Source organism: Drosophila bipectinata, chromosome XR (assembly GCF_030179905.1).
Source record: "Drosophila bipectinata strain 14024-0381.07 chromosome XR, DbipHiC1v2, whole genome shotgun sequence".
NCBI lineage: Eukaryota > Metazoa > Arthropoda > Insecta > Diptera > Drosophilidae > Drosophila > Drosophila bipectinata.
The window spans coordinates 912,683-926,329 of record NC_091735.1 but is presented as its reverse complement, the minus strand read 5'-3'; positions in this window follow the sequence as shown (position 1 = coordinate 926,329).

The following is a 13,647-nucleotide window of genomic DNA, read 5'->3' as shown; positions in this document are numbered from 1 at the left end:
TTTTTTCACAATTTTTTCATTTCTGCATTATTTCATTGGTTGCGACACTTAAAAATAAATAAAAATAAAAACTTCGATTTCCCGACAACGATTTGGGTTTTCTTGGGAAACTTAACACGCTTAGATCGCCATGTGGTTTTGGGGGGAGTTTTCCCCTCTTCCCCAAACCGGGACTTGTGTGCCCGACGAACCGTACGGAGACCGCGCCAAAGATAAACTGAGCTTGGAGCGGGGATCAATTTTGCTCTGCTCGTTTTTGCCTCCACGGCAGAGATTATTTGAAGATTATTTGAAGGCGCCGTTCCCTACCTAAGATAAGAAAAAAAATGTTTGTGTGAGAGCATATTCAATTGCTTTGCTCTGCACCTCATCCGAACTTACCCTTAGGGGTCTGGGGAAAAACTATGTAATTGGGCCAGAATCTGGCCAAAACGATTCCACTGTCCACTGTTTCACAATAATAAGCCTCGTCACAAAGTGGGACACGGATCGGGACTCTATTCCTTTTATGGTAGCTTAGGACCTTTCTATTGATGCAACCTTTCAGGTCAAGGTATGGTTTCGAAAAGAAAGCATGGAGCGTCTAGCAATGGCCTCCTGCCGGGGCTAGAGCTGGGATTCGTAGAAGACTCTACGTTAACGAAAATGCAGTCTTGCAGATTCCCGATAAATTAGGATATAATGTTGCCACTTGCAGCAGCTACCTCCCGCTAGGTGGCGCTAGTACCCCATGACCCTGTGGTTCTACGCTCTCCCTTACAGGCTGGGAATCTTCATCCGTTCTGGTTGCAACCAAATATATACCGTCTGGAGGGTGTTTTCTCCAGATGTCTGGAGGGTCCAGCATTGTGGGGTCAACAAACTTTAAGGCCACTTAAATTCTACCAAAATTGTCCGTCGCTCCAGTTGGTGTAGAGATAAGAAGATTTCGTTATTTCGTTTGCTTTGTGCTTGCGTTGTTTTTTTGAAGTTGCGCTACGTAGACGTCTCGCGGAAGAACACGACCGATCGGTTAGACTGTCGAAGGTGAACTGATGAATTGATTATATTATGATATTCTCATAAGGATCGGCCAACTATTTCCGATTTTTGCGATATATATCCGGTTTTAACTGCAAGGGTATATCAACTTCGGCTCCGCCCGAAGCTAGCTTTCCTTTCTTGTTATACCCTTGCAGAGGGTATTATAATTTTGTCCAAAAGTGTGCAACGCAGTGAAGGAGACATCTCCGACCCTATGTTTGCGATATATATCCGGTTTTAACTGCAAGGGTATATCAACTTCGGCTCCGCCCGAAGCTAGCTTTCCTTTCTTGATTTTATTGTGAAACTAAAAAAACCGAAGTTTATATACCCCTGCAGTTAGAAATAGCTATACGTATCGTAGTACGCACGGTGCGGCGCCTCTGGGGATGCAAGTTAACAATAAGAGTAAACGTGGTACGAAAACATTCCATGGTTAATCGGAATTACTGCTCTGATGGATGATGTTGTCGGCGTGAAATGGATGCAGTGCGCGATACAAATTCCTCACAGATGCGTTATTATACCCTTGCAGAGGGTATTCTACTTTTGGACAAAAGTGTGCAACGCAGTGAAGGGGACATCTCCGACCCTATAAAGTATATATATTCTTGATCAGGATCACCTCCTGAGTTGATATGAGCATATCCGTCTGTCCGTTTGTCTGTCTGTTTCTACGCAAACTAGTCTCTCAGTTTTAAAGCTATCGACTTCAAACTTTGCACACACCCTTCTTTCCTTTGCACGCAGTATATATGTGGAAAAGATCGGTATCGGTCCACTATATTCTATAGCTGTCATAAAACTGATTGATTGGAAATTGTAGATCTTTGGTGTTTTTAAAGTAAAAGAGTTCAGATTTCGTAAGAATGCTATTTTTGGCAAGATAATTTTACATAGGAGCTATTTTTGGCAAAATAATACGACATGCCAAATTTTATAAGGATCGGCCGACTATATCCTATAGCCGCCACAAAACTGATTGATCGGGAATGCTACTACTTTGGTGTTTTTATAGCTAGAGAATTCAGATTTCGTAAGAATGCTATTTTTGGCAAAATAATTTCCATGCCATTTTTGATAAGGATCGGCCGACTAAATCCTATAGCTGACATGTAACTGTCTCCTTCACTGCGTTGCACACTTTTGGACAAAATTATTATACCCTCTGCAAGGGTATAATATGTAAACATGGAACTTTGTACATATTCTATTTTACCCAAATATATTCAACGGTACTATAGCTGCCATATAACTGAACCATCGGAAATGGTATTTGGTAAGAACAGTTTGGTGTTTTTGAAGATAGAAGCTTGAGACTTTTTCTAGATTTTGTTTTGTAATGAATTGATTATATTATGATATTCTCATAAGGATCGGTCAACTACCATATATCCGATTTTTGCGATATAAATCTGGTTTTAACTGTAAGGGTATATCAACTTCGGCTCCGCCCGAAGCTAGCTTTCCTTTCTTGTTATACCCTTGCAGAGGGTATACCCTTTGTTCAAAAGTGTGCAACGCAGTGAAGGAGACATCTCCGACCCTATGTTTGCGATATATATGCTGTTTTAACTGCAAGGGTATAGCAACTTCGGCTCCGCCCGAAGTTAGCTTTCCTTTCTTGTTTTTATTGTGAAACTAAAAAAACCGAAGTTTATATACCCCTGCAGTAAGAAATAGCTATACGCATCGTAGTACGCACCGCACGGCGCCTCTGGGGATGCAAGTTAACAATAAGAGTAAACGTGGTACGAAGACGTTCTATGGTTAATCGGAATTACTGCTCTGAGGGATGATTTTGTCGGCGTGAAATGGAAATGGTATAATACGACATGAATTAAAATGGCTAGATTTTCCCGGATTTGCCAGGGAAAGTAACTGAAAAGATTGTATATATGTAGGATTGGCAGACCTATTTTATAATCGATAAGTTGTTCTGTTCCATCACACTTTTCTTTAGTGTTAAAAAAAGTGGAAAATGAGAAGGGGTAGAGATTGAGCATCAGCAGAGGAAGGTCGCGTGTATCTCCAGTATATTTAAAATGTTAAACTAAGTAAACTGTAAACTTATTGAGTAAACTTAATTGTATTTATCGAAGAATAAATCTTTTCTAATAATTTAACGAAGTCAACGGAAGCCTTTCTTTACAATTTTGGGGGCTCGTCCGGGATCAATCCAAAAACTTGCCAATTTTAGTGTGATACGCGGCCAAACAACCATCAAGTTTTTGTGCTAAGAATCCATCGATCGCAAAATAATAATTAAAACTAAACGGAGAAAATAAAAGTTATAAAACTGATGAAATTACGAGACAAAAAACCATACAGAAGAGCTGAGAATTTTCATATTGCGCAGTTCCACCAAGTTTTGGAAAGTATTGTGTAATTCTGCAACTACAAAATTACAAACTACAAAACTACGCAGTTTGCGAGTGTGAGAGCAAAATTGGTTCTGTGGCGACATTCATATTCCTAACAGAAGACGACGAAAGGCGTTTATACGATCCGTTGTCGCAGAGAGCGACAATAATGGCTGAAGCGACAACTTGACCAGGAGGAGAACTTGGAAACGTAAAATCTGGAGGAGATTACGACGGAGCAGAGATCCAGAGAGGAGTATTGAGACGAGGCGGCAAAGTGACGTCACTGGAGTTGAAGGCGATATTGAAGGCGCGAGTGAAGAAGACGTTGAAAAGCATTTCGAAAAGCTGTTCGAGAAGCAGTCATCAGAGAAGACAACGGTGGCAGATTTAAATTCAACGATTTACCAAAGACGAATTTGAAAAGCAGTGGCCAATATAAGAGATGAGCAACAAAAGACGAGAGACAGCATGCGGTTCGCAAGTACAAATCCATACAAGCATTATTAAATTAATACCACGAATTTGAGGGTAAACAAAACAATTTATTGAAACGTGAGAAAGAAAAAAAGTTTTATAAAATAAGTTATGTAAGTGAAGAAGATATGAACGTTGAAGAGATCACACGAGGATTTCTGTTGCGGAGCTGAAAGAAAAACTAAAGGAATTAGGATTACCAAGTTCAGGCCTGAAAGCTGTATTACAGGAAAGACTCATCTCCTATTTTGTGGGGGAAAATATCGACCAAGAGAAAAACTCAGAAAGTTCAGAGGAGTCAGTGTACGACGAAACCAACGTCGTAGAGTCAGATTCTTCTAATTCTCAGCCCTCAGCCATGGCGTTCACACTGAGAGATATTGAAGATTCCCTTTCAGTGTTCACTAGAAATGGTTCTCCAGATTTTGACTTCGAGCTTAAATCTATTACAGTTGGGTTTACTGATCTTCAAAAATTAATTTATGGCAGACAGTTGGTAAAGGGAGCTGCAAAATTATTCTTGGGTAGCCAACCAGGAATAAATGATTGGGATGCATTAAAAGAAGCTCTAAAAAATGAATTTGGAGAGAAGCCTACAGCAAAACAGGTGCACAAGATGCTTGAAAATAGGAAGAAAACGCAGAAAGAGAGTTTGCTAGAATACTTCTACAGTATGACCGCATTAGCAAATTAGTCAAAGTTGGACGAAGAAAGTATTATAGAATACATAGTGGAGGGTATACCAGATTCGAAACAAAATAAAAATTGTCTGTACCAGGCGTTCAAACTTAAGGAGTTTCGGGAGAAGCTTAAGGCTTACGAGAAGATTTGCGCTAGTCAGGGGTTTAAACCAAAGCAAAAATTTGACAGTTCTTTAGTCAAAATTAACCAAGATGGCAGAAGTTGCTTTAAGTGCGGCGGCAGCAATCATATTGCAAAGGATTGTAAGGAAGTAGGTATAAAATGATTCAAATGCAATCAGATAGGTCACAAGGCAATAGAACGTTTAAAAACATAAGCTTGGCAACGACCAAATAACGGCGTTACTCGATTCTGGCAGCGATGTTTGTACCGTTTCCGAGACAGCGTACACTCGCATTTATCCTGATATTCTTAAACCTGATATTAAGGAGCTTATGGGTATAGGTGGTAAAAAGATATACACTCTAGGCTCATTCACAGTTGCGACGAAGTTAAATGACGCTGACGTTGATATGTGCTTTTATGTAGTGCGTGACAATGATACCCTTTATGAAGGTGTGATCGGTAGCCATGTCCTTAATATGTAACCGCAACAATTGCAGCAAAAGGAATCCTTTTCCACGCAGTTCATTCAGTAAATCTTGACCATATCTCCGATCCCACCTTAGGTTAATGGCTAGGTTAGGTTAGGTTAGGTTAATATCAATTAATGGCATCTAATTTCATTGAAGACATTGTTCCAGATTTAGATCTGCTTCACTTGAGCACCGACATAAGATCAGCAGTCGTTGGATTAGTTTAAAATTACAAGGCATTAAAGCCAGAGTCAAGCCAAGTAGAAATGAAATTGCTCCTCACAGATGAAATCCCAGTCTATCAAAGACCTAGGACCTCGTACGCTTACCGTACAAGGAAACTGAGAAAGTTGACAAGCAGATTAGGGATTGGCTGAAGGAAGGAATCATTCGTCAAAGTGCGAAAAAGGATGGCACCAAAAGACTCTGTTGCGACTACCGCAAATTAAATCAGAAGATTATTCGTGATAATTTTCATATGGCCTTGATTGACGATGTTTTACATAAGCGTCAGAAGGGAGAAGTATTTACAACGTTAGACTTATCAAACGGACTTTTCCATGTTCCCGTGCAGGAAAGCTCTCGCAAATACACCGCGTTCCTCACCCAAAGCGGTCCATGCGAATTCTGCTTTGTACCATTCGGAGTTTTAAATTCCCCTGCGGTGTTTATGCGATACATTTTTGCAGTGCTCAGGCCATGGATTGAAGACGGTACCCTAATCCTGTACATGGATGATTTTATTATTCCATCAAAAGACGAACAAGAAGGTTTGGAGAAATTAAAGACAGTTTTAGATATCGCAATGAGTTCAGTTCTGTGTATAAGGTGGGAAAAGTGTCAGGTCTTAAAGAAGAGGGTCCAATTCCATCAGAAGAGAAGACTGGTGCAGTCGAAAACTTCCCAGTCCCATTCCGAGATAAAAAAAGAAGTTCAACGATATCTTGGTTTAACATCTTACTTCCGAAGGTTTGTGAAAGACTTCGCTATTATTGCCAGACCATTTTCGAACTTGCTTAGAAAGGGCACTTCCTTTAAGATGGGCAAGGAAGAGTTAGCATAGTTTAAGCAATTAAAAGTATTCCTGACAAGTTCGCCTGTACTGAAGTTATTCGATCAAAAGAGTGCAACAGAAGTCCATTGTGATGCAAGCATGTACGGATACGGAGCAGTCCTTCTTCAAAAGGATTCAACTGATCCAGAATTCAACCCGGTAAAGTACATAAGCCGCAAGACAACAGATGCCGAGGAGAAATATCCTTCTTATGAGCTAGAAGTACTCGCTATAGTACAAGCTTTAAGTCGATAGCTTTAAAACTGAGAGACTAGTACGCGTAGAAACAGACAGACAGACAGACAGACAGACGGACCGACGGACAGACGGACACGCTCATATCCATTCAGGAGGTGATCCTGATAAAGAATATATATACCTTATAGGGTCGGAGATGTCTTCTTCACTGCGTTGCACACATTTGGAAAAAATTATAATACCCTCTGCAAGGGTATAACAAGAAAGGAAAGCTAGCTTCGGGCGGAGCCGAAGTTGATACACCCTTGCTGTTAAAACCGGATATATATCGCAAAAATCGGATATAGTTGACCGATCCTTATGAGAATATCATAATATAATCAATTCATTACAAAACAAAATCTAGAAAAAGTCTCAAGCTTCTATTTTCAAGAACACCAAACAGTTCTTACCAAATACCATTTCCGATGGTTCAGTTTTATGGCAGCTATAGTACCGTTCAGTATATATGGATAAAATAGAATATGTACAAAGTTCCATGTTTATATATTTCAAAATACGAAAGTTGGGTCATTTCCGATTGTTCAGTTACATGTCAGCTATAGGATTTAGTCGGCCGATCCTTATAAAAAATGGCATGGCAATTATTTTTCCAAAAATAGCATTCTTACGAAATCTGAATTCTCTAGCTATAAAAACACTAAAATAGTAGCATTCACGATCAATCAGTTTTGTGGCGGCTATTGGATATAGTCGGCCGATTCTTATAAAGTTTGGCATGTCGTATTATTTTGCCAAAAAAAGCATTCTTACGAAATATGAATTCTCTAGCTATAAAAACACCAAAGTAATAGAATTTCCGATCAATCACTTTTATGGCAGCTTATATCGCCTAGTCGGCCGATCCTTATAAAATTTGGCGTGTCGTATTATTTTGCCAAAAATAGCTCTCATGTAAAATTATCTTACCAAAAATAGCATTCTTAGGAAATCTAAACTCTTTTACTTTAAAAACACCAAAGTTCTACAATTTCCGATCGTTCAGTTATATGGCAACTATAGGATATAGTCGGCCGATCCCGTTTGGACATATATACTGCGTGCAAAGGAAAGAAGGGTGTGTGCTCAGTTTCAAGTCGATAGCTCTAAAACTGAGAGACTAGTTCGCGTAGAAACAGACAGACAAATGGACAGACGGACATGCTCATATCAACTTAGGAGGTGATCCTGATCAAGAATATATATATTAAACGATATATATATAAACGATCACAACCAAGGCGTAGATTCGTCGAATGGCTCTCTCCTCTGTTCCCTCCCATATGCTACATTTACCCACTTCTATCGCAACTCCCCATTTATCCAGCCGCCAGGGTACGAGTCTATAAATATCGCGTGTACCTTTTCGTCTGGGATCTGAGGCTTTCAAAATGGTCTTTGTCTTGTGAAACTACTTGGCTTTAGTCGGGCGATAACTTTGGCGGAAAAGATTTAACCAAGGCGGATATGACTAAAAAGGTAGCCAAAAATTATGTATTATATAATAGCAAGAACCTGATTTTTGTCGTCTTATTTGAAACTATTATTTGGAATTTTTAGAAAATTTACCCTTCTTCTCATTCCTTGAAGGATACTGATTTGACTCACAAATTATATTGTTTTGCATTCCTTTCGTTTGGCATAGACGAGCCTCTATAGTTACTTTGAATCTCGGTTCGCAAAAGACCTAACGCTAGTACAAACAACTTCTTCAATAACCTGTTGGGTTATCCTCTTTGGTACTCATATCAATGTTAAACACGGTATTATGCGGTGTATGCGGTGTTAATATTATGTATTATTAAAACCTATCGATTGGTAATAAACTGAAAGTAGCGAGCAATATGTGGCTTTAAGTGGTTTGTCCCATTCTGTATGATCCGATTTGATATAAGACCTGATCCCTGCCAAAAGCGATCGGTTCACGCTTTTGGTGGCGTTATTTTGGGGTGAGTAGAGGGCTGTATAGGTGTGGTGAATTCCTAATTCTGTCAGAAGAGCATTAAACTCATGGGCTTTAAACTGAGTCCCATTATCACTTACTATCACTTCGGGTACCCCAAAGCTATGAAAAATTGATTTCAACATGCGGTCTCGGATAGCAGTAGCTGTAAACTTTTTAAGCGGATGAATCCAATGGTACTTACTAAAGTGGTCTAGTACTATAAGTAACCCTACGTGGCCGTTTTTTCTAAGCGTATTCGATTCTATTTAGTCTTTATATAGGCGTTAGAATGGCCTAACAGCGGGCACGTGGTTTCTGATTGGTGGCTTTGCTAGCTTTACAAACATCGCATCGCATTTTTATATTTTTCGTATGCTTTATTTCCTTAAAAATTTATACTTTCATTAAGCCAATATTAAAAATATTTGTTTTTACAGAGTTTTAGCATGAAGATATGCTTTTCAACTGAAATATTTAAACCTTTTTTAATTTGTTTGTTGTTTTCAACGTACATTATCTTCAAGGAAAATAGGATACAAAAACCTTGATCTGACATCTTGACATCTTGACATCATAAACCTTGAGTTTATTTAAACATATATTGTTGTACCGTTTGGACTCCAGCTATTTCGTGCACGTAGTTAGTGCTTGTATAATATGGTAGATTAAGTAATAGTTTAAGAAGTTTACTTGGACAAGTTTGTTTTTTTTTTAAGATGTGTATGTGCACATTTTCCCCAGATCGAATATCCATACAAAACTTCGCATACTTTAACATAGGCTCGCACGTAGTTCATTAATATTGATATATATTACTAATAATGGCTGACAATATCTTTCTATGATTAAACTAAATTTGTTGTAATAGTTTTTTTTTCTTCTAGAATTACTCTTACCTGTTTTAGCGATAAGTTATTCTACAAAAAATCAATTTTTTACTTCCTAATAGTTTGCTAATCGCTCATAATACCTGAGATAACTTAGATTGGGATGGTTTTATTTATTTATTTCGCCAACGGATAAATCCTTACATGGCTACAAAATAACCACTTACAAACTAATAAATAATAGTAAAATACTAATAAAAACAATCGGGGGTAGTGTAGTACTAGGGTACTAATAACATAGCCTAGTGGGTAGTGTAGCTGCACGCTAAGCGTTGGGTCGTGGGTTCGAACCCCACTCATGGCAATCATGACCTCCAAAGTTTTTCGGCTTCATTATGCTTAGTGGTCTCTTTTCCGATGCTACTAAACATGTGAAGTCGAAAAACGGTATTCCCAGATATCGACAGGTGGCAGCCCCACCTCTGGGATAGGTTGCACCTGGCTAATCACCGGATCAACTGAACAACAATTGATTAACGAAACTAATACAAGAAGAGAAGAAACCCACCACCCCCCCAACCCGTTGACAACCATTCTCATATCGAAACGGACACGAATTGGACAATGAAACGTGAGGACTTTAATGGAACCAACCAGACTGGCGCAGTTTGAAGGAGAAATGGAGAAAATGTCAGACCTTCCAACTGGTTATCGGCGGCACTGTATTCCCCCACAAGGAAATCCATAAATACACATGGACCTCTCCGAATGGACATACTCGCAACCAAATCGACCACATCTGCATAAGTAGGAAATGGAGACGCTCGATGATGGATGTTAGGAATAGGAGAAGCGCGTCTATCGACAGTGACCACGAGCTGCTAATCGGAGAGCTTTTAATCAAGCTCAGACGAAATAGCAACACTGTCAACAGTGTTAACTAACAACGGCTGAGTGACTCCAACCTATCCACCAGAATGACCACAACGTTGCGTGAACAGATGACACAACCGTTGAATCACTCATGGGAACAAACATGCAGTATACTGAGGAGCACCATGGAGGAGATGCTTGGCACCCGACAACGCAGGCGCACGGAGTGGATATCAGCGCACACTTGGGAACTTATCAGCAAACGGAACAGCCTAAAGTCGAAAGCAGATCATGACTGCAGAGCTCGCGACGAACACAAGGAGCTGTGCAAGATGGTGAAGAAATCAGCACGAAACGACAAAAGGAAATTTCTGGACAGGCTCGCTGAAAATGCAGAAAGCGCAGCCAACACGAACAACATGCGCTCACTGTACCAGATAATTAGTCAACTGACCGGAAGCTGCCATAGGCAGCCAGTGCCAACCAGTGTGGGACCCGGATGGAAGACTCCTTACTGATGACGAGGCACAACTCCAGGGATGGCGACAGCACTTTATGGAGATCAGCTACACAGAACAACCGAGCAGCACGCAAGATAACTTCAGGAGTATTGTACCGAGCAATAACCTCAGAGTATCACCCACGGCACCATCAATTAGAGAAATAAAGGATGCAATCAGGAAATTAAAACGCAACAAAGCGGCTGGAGATGACGGCATACCGGCCGAACTTCTCCAGATTAACACGCAACTAATGGCCGAAACACTGCATCCACATTTCAATAATATATGGGAAAGTGAGCGGATCCCAACATCGTGGAAAAAAGGAATCATCATTAAGCTACCGAAGAAAGGTGACCTCAGTGACTGCAACAAATGGCGAGGCATTACCCTGTTGAACACAAGTTACAAGGTACTAGCCACTCTACTAAACGAACGTCTTCAGGAAAAAATAGAGCCAACAATACGAGATGAACAAGGAGGTTTCAGACCACACAGGAGCTGCGTAGACCAGGCAAACACACTACGTGCAATAACCGAACAAACTGTGGAATGGCGCTCGCCGCTGTACCTCCTGTTCATAGATTTCCAGAAGGCATTCGATTCGGTAGACAGAGCAGCGATATGGAGGGCACTTGCAAGAAAGGGAGTGCCAGTGAAAATCATAAACATAGTGAAAGCTATGTATGATGATGCTGAGCTGGCGGTACTGCACGACGGGAAAATTAGTGCACCCTTCCAGACGAACACAGGCGTCAAGCAAGGATGTCCTCTATCACAACTTCTGTTCAACTTGGTAGACGACGAAATTATGAGAGAAGTATGCAAGTTAAATTGTTTGTAGTTCGGTGAATAAAAAAAATGAAAATTTTATTTTTTAATTTCACAACTTGGTGTTAAACCTTTATTTATTAAACGCAAAAATTACAAGACACTTTTGATTTTTCTTAAATATTTTTGTCAACCGTTCGCGGTCTCGGTCAAAATAGGACTGACTTCTTAATTCTAAATCTGATCCAAAGAACCTCGGCCATCAGTTGTGTTTAGATTAGAGGCTTAAGATGAAACTGTCGCATCTTATTGTGAAATTCGATTAAGCTGATCGATGCAATTTGGTGGGTACTTGAAACGCAAGAGGCGTAATTGATTGGGCTTCGGAGGGAAGCTGATGTTTACTTTTGATTTTGATTTGTTTATGAAGAACCGAGATCGGACCTCAGAGCCAAAGACAAAGCCGAAGGCAAATGCAGAGTTTGAAAATATTGTTTATAAAATTCATAAGTGGAAAGCCATAAGTGGCCTGGATTTATGGGTTGGATAATTGAGCCAAAGATCAAGCCAAAGGCAAATGCAGAGATTGAAAATATTGTTTATAAAAGCCATAAGTGGCCTGTATTTAGGGGTTGGATAACTTGCATGAACAGACGCGGAATCAACTTCACCCGACATCTAAAAGACTTGGATTACGCGGATGACATATGTCTCTTGGCTCACAAATTCGAAGACATTCAAGCCAAAGCTAGGGACCTCGAGATCCGAGCCAGCGCAGTAGGCTTAAGGATGTAGTCTCATGTGTAAGGTTGAAAAAATCGATTTTTTTTTTCACATATTTCGATAGTATTGTTTATTAAGAAGGTACTGTTAAAGTTTCAAATAAAAATATCAAATAATGACAAAGATACAGCCCATAATCGAGAGCGCGCCTACACCGAAAAGTATGAGTTTCTCGGTAGCGTCTAAACTTTAAACGCGTTTTTCTCGGCACGACATTTTTGTGTGCGGCGCAGGTGATTCACAAAATTCTATGGTACCGATCTAGCTGAAATTTGGATAAAAAGTAACACCTCTGTCCCGTACTAGAATCATTTATTTTTAATGATTAGTTTTTTTTTTATTATTAATTTAAGACAAATTTTTTAAATTAAAACAAATTTTTTTTTTTGTGTGTTCGCCATTTTGTTGTTTATTGATGAAAATATTTCATTCTAGTACGGGACAGAGCCATAAGCTTACAAAACAATAATCTATTCTAATTTTTTGTTTCGGATGACTCTAGCAGTCGAAATCACCTGCGCCAGGGACCTACCTTTTTTTTTATTTGCATTCTTTGGCATGCTATAAAGTGTATTAAACTACACAAGAATAAATTAAACAAAATATTTTCAAATAGTTTATGATGCCTATAAAAACATATGTGAAAATTGAAACGATCGCATTATTTTTTATTACAAAAAAAATTTCTTGAAATAACCTCTAAAAAGTAGGCTGAAACATGAGACTACATCCTTAAAGATCAACGCATCAAAAACGAAAGCTAGCGGATCAACAACTCCAACACAAACAACATCACAATCGGAGATAATACCATCGACTTCGTGGACAGCTTCACCTACCTCGGTACTATCATAACATCAAAGCGAGGTCTGCATTTGGAAGACTACACCGAGTATGGAGAAACCAGCAGATAAACAGAAAAACAAAGCTGCGCATATTCAACTCGTGCCCATACTGCTATACGAATCGGAGACGTGGCTGACCACTCAAAGGATATTGATGAAGTTGGAGGCTTACATCAATAAGTGCCTAAGAATAATAATTGGGGTATCCTGCCAGATAAAATATCCAATGAGGACTTATGGCACTGCACAGGAGAGGTCCCAATTCAGGAACAAATAAAGAAACGAAAATGGAAATGGATTGGCCACGCTCTGAGGAAGGAACCAGGAAGCATCGTAAGGATGGCTCTGGAATGGAACCCACAAGGAAGCAGAAGAGTGGGTCGCCCAAAGATGACCTGGAAGAACATCAGCTGGGACACAATAAAGCAAACAGCGGCAAATAAAGTTAGGTAGAGAGCCCTTGTAGAGGCTCTAAGCTCCCAAGAGGAGTAATAAGGAAAAGGCAGCGGCTCCGGTATATTTTGGAGTCGCTAAATTCTAAAGAAACTAACTATACAAGCCGGATTCCAAATGATTGGGGCATATTCCAGCCTCGACCAAATAAATGCAGCATAGACACTGAGGCTCGAGTGTGGACTTTTAAATTGGTTCACGTGCCTCTTCACCAAGCCC